At 40.3% G+C, this 10,909-nt stretch overlaps 1 pseudogene; it reads right to left on the reverse strand.

The window, feature by feature from the left end:
- Window positions 1–6,962: 6,962 nt before the first annotated feature.
- On the reverse strand, window positions 6,963–8,066 carry LOC139074646 (olfactory receptor 10Q1-like; annotated as a pseudogene).
- Between the last annotated feature and the right edge of the window lie 2,843 nt (window positions 8,067–10,909).

The following is a 10,909-nucleotide window of genomic DNA, read 5'->3' on the forward strand; positions in this document are numbered from 1 at the left end:
CCACTTGTCTCTCAATGATTAGAGATTGCCAATTTCCCAAATAGCTTTTCTTTCCAAGAAGAGGTCAAAACAACAGGAAACCTTTACCTCTGGCATTCTGGAAAACTGAAGGCAGTGGAGACTGGAGTGGTAGCACTGAGGTCCCTTTGCCCCTGAGAATCTTGGCTTACAAATCAGAGAGAGGGGAAAACTTATATGTAGAGGGAGACTCCAAGGCAAAACTAAAATGAGATAAAGGAATGGCAAGCATCTATATGTACACCTCAGGGCGAGATACAGACTGATGTTAGAGGGTTCCGTGATCTCTAAGCTATGGGGTCGTTTGGGATTGATCAGAATGGGAGAGTGTATACTTTTGAGTGACAATCTCTAATCTCACTTCCCTGTCCTACCTCTCTCCCCACCAGCAGTCCCACACAAATTTCTCTGTGAGTCACCTGCCTCACTGATTAAGAGCAGCACTAAAGTCTAAAATGGCTCACCTCTGAAAGACAGTAAGATCTCAGGAAGCTAAGGAATTTGGATCCAATAGCTTAACTTGTTGTTGATAGTGTAGCAGGCAGGAGAATGAGAGTAGCTCTTATATATTTTTCAGAACCAGACTCTTTTCTGCAGCACCAGAGTTAAGAGAGTCATGTTGCTGGGCTCACATGGGACATGTAGCTACTCCTTTGGGATAATATCCCTGAAGTGCTTTCCTCAAGACAGACAGTTGTTTTCACATCCAGTAGGGTAAATGGTGAATAGACGGGCAGCTCTGTTGTTTTGTTTGCTTGTTCATCTTCAAGTGGCTCTTCCTACTTGTGATTTCTTGTTTTGTAACATAGTTGGTTATTGTTCTTCATAGCAAGTGAGTTGTTTGCTATGTGTCTTAGGTTCCCAGTGAGACAGTAAGCATTTTGAGAGTTCCTTCTCCATTTCCGCTATAGGGACTAGAAGTGAGGAAAACTCAGTAAATACCTTGAGAATTGAATTAAATTCCTGCACTATGGATTATGACTCAAAAGAGATGCCATCCGGAAGCGGATAAGTCCTGGCTTTCTGTACCACTTGAATGAATGTTAGCTTTGGAAGGGAATCTGGAGATCCAGTGATTCAGCACTCAGGACTATTAGTTGCAAACAAAAAAAATAAATTCTGGATTTTTAATTTAAATGAAACCTATTGAAATAATATTGAGTGGTTCACGGATACATTGGGAAGGCTGGAAAAACAGAACTTGAGATGGACAGGAGCAAGGGAGGCTGTATAGCTAGAGACACAACCAAAATCAATAGATCCCTTCTTCTAATGCTTACATGTGCCACATAATATAGTGCAGTTTTTTCTCAAGAACACTTGCCCACTCCTCAATAGGAAACTGCTTAATCTATGGGCCAACTGTGTAGTCATTCACAGCTAATGTTTAGAATAAATGGGTAATGGAGAAGAAAGAAAAGGCAAGCCATTTTATCTATATATCTATTCACAGCTAGGAAGAAAATTGGGTGGAATCAGAATCCTGAAACTCGTCCATGAAACATACTTATGAGTTCTTTCATCTACTACTGCTGTGGTCTAAATGTGTTTTGTGTCGCCACCACCCCACCCCCACAATTCATATGGTATTAGGAGGTGGGGCTTTTGGGAGATGATTAGGTCATGAGGACAGAGCCCTCAAGAATGGGATTAGTACCCTTATAAAAGAAGCCTTATAGAGCTCCCTTGCACTTTCTGCATGTGAGAACGTAGCAAAAAGATGGCCATCTTTGACCTAGCAAACTGGTTCTCACCAGATACCGAATCTGCTGGCACCTTCATCTCAGGCTCCAGCTTTCAGAACCAGGAAAAATAAATTTTTGTAGTCTATAAGCCACTCAGTTTATGGTATATTGTTACAGCAGCTTGAAGGAACTAAGACAATGGCTGTCTTAGCACAGGTTTTCCCAAAAGCAGACCTTGAAGCAGGAATTTAAATCCTGACATTTTATTTGGAAGCTAAAACTCCAGGGAGATAAGGAGGAGGGCCATAGAGGGTATTGAGGCTAGACTAGATGCAAAACAATGCAAAGAAATGCATTACTGCAAAGGTGATTGTTCATAAGCATGGAAGAACCAGAGATTACTTATCAGATATGGTCACACAACATGTGGGTCTCCTCTGGAAGAAGAAATCACAGCCAGGAGCAGCTCGGGGAGGAGATAAGAAGGGATATGTATATGCCCTGTTCCCTCTCATCTCTTGCTTCTCATCAGTCAAAATTCACCCCATGAAGACTTGATTCTTCTGAACTTCTGGGTTGTGTCATCTGGCCCCTTGGTGGCCACACAGGAACTCAGGGACCATGTTCCACAATATGGCTATTAATCTGAATCTAGAAGAGAGGGAAACTTTGTGTGGGCAGGTTTGGCATATATGTTCATTGTGAGTGTCTGCTAGCTGGCAGATCTTGGAAAGAGGTAGCAGAGTTTGGCAGGTAAGCAGTCATTAGAAAGAGGGAGGTAATATACGATTTGTGCCCAATGCAAATTACTTCTTGTGCTACCCAGATCTATGCATGCCCTCTCATGATCTCTAGATTCTTTAGTATAGTGTGGCACCTCTATTCTTCCTAGAGAATGAAACTACTCTGAGGAGGAACGTAGAAGTCTAGTCAGTGTAGAGCAGCTCTTGCTCAATCTTTTGTTCATTGTTGCCCAGGAACCCCCTTAAGGATCTTTTATCCTCAGTCATTTTCCATGAAATCAAATATGATGGAGTAAGATTTTTAGGGTTGAGGTTTGAAGAGCCACAAACCTTTAAAATATCTAAAGTGCCCCTCCCCCCGTACTGCTTTTTGTCCTTTTGAGACCCTTTCAAGGCGGTGACCAGTCTTGATCTCTAGGAAAACTAATACAAGTGTTAGCAAAACAAGTCCTTAAGTCTTTAGCTGGCTCTGAGGATCTGATTGACACTCTTCGTCTCCCTCCCCCATCACTCACTCTTCGATTTCTTCACTCTTGACTCACACTTTGGCTGATCTGGGTTGTTTTCTGTTAGACCCAGAACTTTTTCCCTGAGGAGAATGAATTCTTAGTGACTCTGACCTTTTGAGCTGTGGTTGTTGTAATTGCTCTTTATAGTCTTTCCTCCAGAGTTTGGAATTACTCTGGCTCAAGGTTTCAAGAATGGGGAGCCCATTTTCCCTACCATGCTGTGACATTGTGGAGATAGAATTTGAGTGTTAGCCCTATCTAAAGAGAAGGACTTGGAAAATTCTCTTGAGCCTCTGACCGCATTTTTATCTGCTCAGAGTTTATTTATGAAACATTATATAGTCTTAACTCTATATCCTGTTCTAGCCTAAGTATTATGTGGAACTCATGAGTGCTAACGTTCAGGTTCTGTCATCTAGAAGCTCACAGTTGTCTTGAAGATATAAGACATGAATAAGAAGAAAGAACATATAGTTTCTAATGGCAGGTGGAGACAAGTGCAATGGTTGCTCTCAGATATTAATCATGGTAGAGAGAATAGCACAGGAATTCACGTGAGAGAGAACTATATGTAGACTGGGGTACCAAGTAAATATTTCACAGAAGAAGTGAAATAGAGCCATGCTTCAAAAATTGAAATGATTTATATAGGTGAGGAGATGCAGAGAAGGATTTCTAAGCAGGTGGATGGTATGAGCACTGGCCAGGTGGTAGGATCATGCGTGGCAAGTTCTGGGTTCAGTAAAGAGACCAGTGTTGATAAGATTAAAGTTCGTATAAAGAATAAGAAAGAAGGTTGTAAATTTGTAACTTGGGGTCTGATCCTGGCACACTTTCAATGTCGAGAAGGTGTTTGGATTTGCATTTACCAGTTCCTTACTGAACACACATAGTCTTTCATAAATTACAGAATGTAGAGTAATTCCATGAACAGAGTCATAGAATCTAGAGCTGAAGGACACCACAAAGGTCAACAAGAACATCACTAATTGCACAATAGAGTAACTTGATCCTCAGAGGGATGAGTGACTGGTTAACATCAGTTGGTTAGTTTTGTCATAACCAAAACAATAACTCACATGAGTGATTCCTAGTCCGGTTCTTTCTGGTTGATATTATTTCAGGTTGATGTAGTAGAAAGAGCAGGGACTTTGAAATGAGGCAGACCTGAGTTTGAACCCCAGATCTGCCACTTAACGGATGTGTAAACTTAGGCACGTCATTCAACTCATTAGAGCTCCTGTTTCCATATCAGTAAACTGGAGATGATGTTCGCAAAACACCTGAATTTGTCCCTGGAATATGGTTAGTGGCTCAATAGATATCAGCTTCTCTTTTGTTTACTCCAGAGGGACCAGCATCCTAGGGAGTATGATTTAGAAGCTCCACAATCCCAACCTCCTTTCTTAGCTGGTTTGAGATAAACACTGATAAAATCACCAAGGGTTCTGACAAAAATAAACCTATAAAAAGGCTTGGTTGAGACATGGGTGTGTTAACCTCTAGAACAGTGAGGGATGGGAGCAGAGAAGAACTGGAATATGGGGGTCAGTCAGAGAAACCATCTAGTGGTGAGTACCTATTCCATATGTCAAGCATAAAAAGACCAAGAAAAAAGAGTGTGGAGGAGAAAATAAAATCAAGCTCACAATGGATAAAGAAATTAGACTAACAAATTATGGTATATTCATACAATGGAATACCATTCAGGGATTAAAATGACAAACTTTTAATAAACTTTATTCATGATGTGCTGATATTCCACTTAATGTTCTAATTCCCAAATGTAATAATTACATAGAAAGACTCTTATATTAAGGGTTTACATTAAGAATTACATGAAGAAGGAGGAATTCAATCTATTCAGCTAAAATATGTACAGGAATATACCCAGGCAAAGCCCAGTAAGTCGGTTGAAAGAACTGATAAACTCTTGACAGCCTTCTTCCCAACAGAGTAACATTTCACTCTCTTCTTTGAGAGTTCTCGGTTAATTTTATGTATGATTTGTGACATTAAATAGAAGTGAAAGAAAGCATGAAAATGCACTTGAAAACTTTCCTTTTGTTGGCATTCCAGACAATGCCTAGCATAGTGTGTACATTTAATTGATTCATTATGTTCTGACGTGACTTGGCCTAGATATGTTGATAAGCAATTTGCCAAGTAGAGAGCTCTGTTCCTCTCCTCAACATTTAGGTGGAAGCAAATTCATTTCAAATACATTGTTAAACCCATGACTATTCGTAAAACAATTAACACTTTGTGATTCTTCTCCTTATCCCTATCCTCATGTGAAATTCCTTAAAACATTAAAAGTATCAAACATAGTTTTGAACAGAAACAGAAGAAACCAAAACAAAAAGTGTTCATCCAGGAAAAATATGAAAAGTGGAGGAGGATCCTGCCATGAAGATGGGAGATTTATGTGCCAAATAAATCTACAAGAGTCTTAGATTCCTTTTAGAAATTATCATTTTCCAGTTATAAAAGTAACACAGTCTTATTTGAAAAAACATGGAAAAATTCATAAATGAATAAAGAAGAAAACAATTATTCTAATTCGACAAACCACAGACAATAACCATTAACTTTTTGTTATATTTCTATTCATCATTTTTTTGTGTGTAGTTTTACAAAATTGGGCTCATATTATAAATAAATGTTTCTACCTTGCTTCTATCATGTATAGTTATAATGATAAATATTGCTCTTTATCATTAAATATTAATTTAAATATGATTTTAAGTATGTTGTCTTTATATATCTGATATTGGACGTTAGATTTTAATAAGTTTGATTTTATAAATATAAGAACCTTATATTTTCAGCTTTGTTTGGCTGTTAATTTTTTGAGGTTAGAATAAGTATTATTGAATCAAAGAACATAAACCTTTCTAGGTCTTTGATATACTTAGCTATATGACATTCAGAAGGGTTATACCAATTTTTTAGATCAGTTTTAATATCCACTGGCAGACACTCTTACTCTCTTCCTTTAGTTAGGAGTTGCTAAAGTCAGTTTTATGGGCTGGATCCAGACCCATGCCTAACGGGTTGTCCCCTCCTCTAGTCATTCTGGGAAAGGTGCTTCCTGTTAAGAACTGTCTCTGGAGCCAACTTCACCTCATTGTTCCTCAGGGTATAAAAGAGAAGGTTTAGCATTCTGAGACACCTTAAACCCATGTCAAGGTTTAACACAAATGAGAAGTGTTTAGCTGGGAATGCCAGAGACAGAAGCCTTTATCTGTGGTTGGAGCACAGCTATAGGAAGATGTCACAGCTATCGTTACAGGGTGGGAGAAATAGTGGCACCACCTACTCAGTGGATCTACGAGCAGCAGCCATTATGAAGGCACAAGAAGAGGTGAGGAAGGAGGAACAGCAGAGGCATTGTGAAAGTCACAAGCATAAATGGTTCATGCATGCAGGGTTGGCATCAACCAGGGGCAGTTTTCTGTACTCTAGCATGACTGGCACACAGTAGATGACTAGTCAATGAATGCCAATTCCTGACCACTTCTTGCCATGGCAAAATGAAAGAAAATGAAGGTGACCAGTTGGGATATATGGAAGGAAGGAAATTGATGCATTAAATAAGCTATTGTTTGCCATACATTGAAATCTAAAACAATAATATATTTCTTTGAGTAAAACATATGTCTGTATTAATAGTCATTGTTTAAGGTACATTTCACAGGATAAACTAATATTATTTCCTCCTCAAGAGGCAAGATGTCTAAATGTATCAACCCTTATTCCCAGAGTGTATGGGGAAGTTCTTGATAGAACAATTGCCCTGGGTGTGACCATGGTGAGCTGTGATCTTTAAAGTATGGTTAGGACACCAGAGCTCCTGCATTGAATGTTTTGTCCAAATTTTATTCAAAGCACTTCAAGAAAATGAGTGCAAATTGTGGGCAAGGGACAAATATGGTAGAGAGAAATATCAACTGCAAAGTGTGATAAAGTATAATAATTGTGTATTTGTTGTTTGGCATTTATTATTATGGCAAATGACAGGCGCCCACCCCAGTCCCTCTAAGCCTTAAACTGGTGTCAGAGGCTGCTTTATTGATGAAGTCATTCCTCAGAGCACCTTTAACATCCTTGTTGCACAGAGTACAAATAAGGGGGTTGAGTAAGGGGTTGACAAAAGTGACAAAGGTGTAGACCAAGGCTATTTGGCAGTCCTTATCCCCTGAGGTATCGGTCTGGGGACAACAGTAGACCAGACTGCAACAGCCATACTGCAGCAAGACCACAGTAGGTAAAAGGAGCAAGTGGAGAAGTCCTAGCGGTGGCCCTCAGCAGAGACGATGCACAGGATGGCAGGGGTGATGAATATGTAGGAGACACAGATAAGCAGGAAGGGGACAAGTCAGCCCAAGGAAGCCTACCACATAGAGGACGGCCTGGTGCACACAGATTCAGGGCAGGCCAGCCCAGCTGCAGGACCAGAGGCACATCACAAAGGAAGTGGTTGATTTCCTGGTGGTGCTCACAGAAGGACAGAGTAAACATTTTAAGGATGTGAGCTTCCTTTCTCTGAAGGGCACTGTACACTGTCTGGATTCACAGTTTCTGGGTCATGATGGGGGTGTAGTGCAGTGGGTGGCCATTGGCCATGTAGCAATTGTACGCCATGAATGCCAAGAGAAAACAATCAGGACTGCCAAGGGTGACAAAAAAGAACATTTAGGCCCCACAACCAGTGAACAGAATGGGCTTCTGGGCCCCAATAATGTTAGAAAGCATCAAGAGCACCAGAGGTGTAGTAGCTGTCCAGGAAAGACAAATTGGATAATAAGAAATACATTAGGGTGCAAAGGGAGCTGTGTGTGCACACCACCCACGTGATGGCTGTGTTGCCATAAAAGATCATCATGTAGAGGAGGAGGAGTAGGTAGAAGAGAAGGACCTGGAATTCAGTGACAGCTGTGAACACTCAGAACACAACTCAGTGAGGCTGGATTGATTGAAGACAGGGCTCCTAACATATTTCCTGCCAAAGAGGAACAAAAAAGTGTGAATATTCCATTACTGAGTTATTTTCTTGCCTAAAGGGTAGCAGGAATTTTAAATATTACTTTTGATTTGGAATTACCCATTTAGTATCCAGTTTCCAGTCTCAGTGCTTGGAATGATTTCATGATAGAAGGTATGGTATATTTTTCTGTGGAAATCTTCTTGAATAAGATAGACACTCATCTATAGAAGTTTCTGTGACAAAGACATGTAGATGCTCCTGGAGAAATATCATTTTTTATTCTGGTATTTTAAATCCAATGGAAAAAAGCTAATCCTTTGCTTGTATTTAATTAAACTAAAGAGTGGTATAGTGGTAGATATTTTCAAAACGAGATAAATGGATGTGTTGTTCACCTTTTGGGTAAACATTCTTACTGAAATATAGCATGCATACAGAGAAGTTCACAAATCCTAAGTGTACAGCTTGATTTATTTTTTATATGGTAAATATGCCAGTATAACCACTGCAAAGATTAAGAAATAGAACAATTGCAGTAATCTACAAGCATCTTTCAAGTCTTCTCTGTCTCTATCTCTCTTTTGACTTTTATCACTGAAGATCAGGTTAACTGAGCTTCAATTTATATGTGTAACAATAAAGTACGTACTTTATTGTAACTGGCTTCAATATTATGCCTTCAAAAGTTATTCTTGCTGCTTTGTGTAGTGAGACTTTGTTCTTTCCATTGTTTTGTAATATCCTAGTTTATGGCTATACTATAATTTATTCATGAGTTGCCTATTTTTCAGCTAGTTTTTAGTCCATATTAAACTAGGCACTTTTTGAGTGATGTCAGCATCATGGAGGAGTGAGCTCTTCCCTTGGACTCTCTCTTGTAAAATACAACTACAGGGACATTCAAACACCAACAGAGGACACACACACAACACAAGAGATGTTTAGGAGACCCATGCAGCCATATGAAGGTGGTGGTTGTGAGGCTGTATCCTCTAGAAGAAAGTGAAGCTTCTCAGCAGGAGCTCTGTGGAGAGAGGTGACCCAAAGCTAGATGAGGGGCACAGCTGGGGAGAGGGTCTCCGTTCCCACCTGCCGCTCCAGCCTTGTTCTCAGCCACCCATTCGCTGTGAGAGTGGTGTGGTGAGAGAGGGGCTGGTTAGATCAGCAGCTCAGCTGGGGCAGGGCACTCTATTCCTGTCCCGTGCACCAGCTCCATGCTCCAGGCCCATGTTCACCAGGAGAGTAGCATGGTGAGAGAGGGGCTAGTTAGAGGAGTGACTCAGCTGGGGAGAGGTGCTCTAGTCCCACCTAGCACCCCAGCCCTGCACTCTAGCCACATGATCATGGGGAGCACTGTACAGAGAAAGAGGTAGTGGCAGGTGGAGCCCCTTGAGTGCCCAGAACACCATGCAGAGATAGAGGCATCAGTTGAGGGACTCAGGCAGGTATAAGAAAGTGCTCCTTACCTCACCTGGCACTCAAGTCCTACTATCACTCAGAGTTCCACACAGAGTGAGAAGCAGAGGCTGAGGGAAGCAGAGGGGAAGGAGAACACCCCTTCCCCTGCCCAGTGCTCCAGATATGCCATCAGCCTGAGCATCACACAGTGAGAAAAGCAGCCAGTGGCCGGAGCTTGGGATCCCCAGATCATGCTGGACCCCAATTACACAGTGCCTGATCCTCACCCAGTGGAAGCACATGGTAGCAGCAACCAGATAATAATGCTACGTGGTGACAAAAATCCACACCATCAAGCAATATGAGAATCTCCAGACCAGAAGGAAGATGACAAGTATTCAGAAGCCAACCCCAAAGACACAGAAATCCATAACCTAAATGACAAACTATTCAAAATAGCTATCATTAAAAAACTCAATGAGTTACAAGAAAAGACAGAAAGACAAATTAACAAATTCAGGAGCTTCTTCACAAAAGAGATTGAAACTTTAAAGAAGAGCCAATCAGAATTATTGGAGACGAAAAACGTAATGGATGGGATTAAAAAAATCTGGAATCCCTAAACAACAAAACTGACAATATGGAAAACCAAATTAGCAATTTAGAAGACAATACTATAGAAATGCTTCAGAGGGAGGAGAAGAGACAACTAAGACTAAAAAGAAATAAAGGGGCTCTCAGAGAAATATCTGACTCAATAGGAAATGCAACATAAAGATTATAGGTATTACAGAGGGGCAAGAAAAGGAGAATGGAGCAGAAAGCTTGTTCAAAGAAATAATAGCAGAGAATTTCCTAAACCTGGGAAAGGAGATGGAAATCCATATAAAAGAGGCTACCAGAACTCCCAACTTTGTTAATGTAAAAAGAACTACTGTGAAGTGTGTAGTAGTAAAGCTGGCAAAAGTCAATGACAAAGAAAAAATGTTAAGGGCAGCAAGGCAGAAGAAAATAGCTTACAAAGGAATCCCTATCAGGCTTTCAGAGGATTTCTCAGCAGAAACTTTACAGGCTAGGAGAGAGTGGAATGAGATATTCAAAATCTTGAAAGACAAAAACTTCCATCCAAAAATTCTCTATCCAGTGAAAATCTCCTTCAGATATGACAGAGAAATAAAAAATTTCCCAGATAAACAAAAGCTAAGGGAGTTCATTGTCACAAGAACCCCACTACAAGAAATCTTCAAGAAGGCTCTCATACCTGAAAGGAAAAAAAAAGAAAACAGGAAAAGGGCTACAAAGCCCTGAGCAGGGAGATGAATAGGCATGCAACAATCAGAAATCAGCAACTCTCCATCAGATCAGGTTGGTAAACACTTAATTCTTAGATCAAGGATAAAGGAAAGGAAAACAACAAAATAAAAATTATATCATCACCTTAACCACAAACTCACAACATGAGATGGAATAAGATATGACAAAAATAAATTAGAAGGGGAAGAGGTAAGGGACAGAATCAGTGTAGTCTAAGGTAATAAGAGGCAATCAGAAAATGGACTATATCAC

Source organism: Equus przewalskii, chromosome 11 (assembly GCF_037783145.1).
Source record: "Equus przewalskii isolate Varuska chromosome 11, EquPr2, whole genome shotgun sequence".
NCBI classification, from domain to species: domain Eukaryota; kingdom Metazoa; phylum Chordata; class Mammalia; order Perissodactyla; family Equidae; genus Equus; species Equus przewalskii.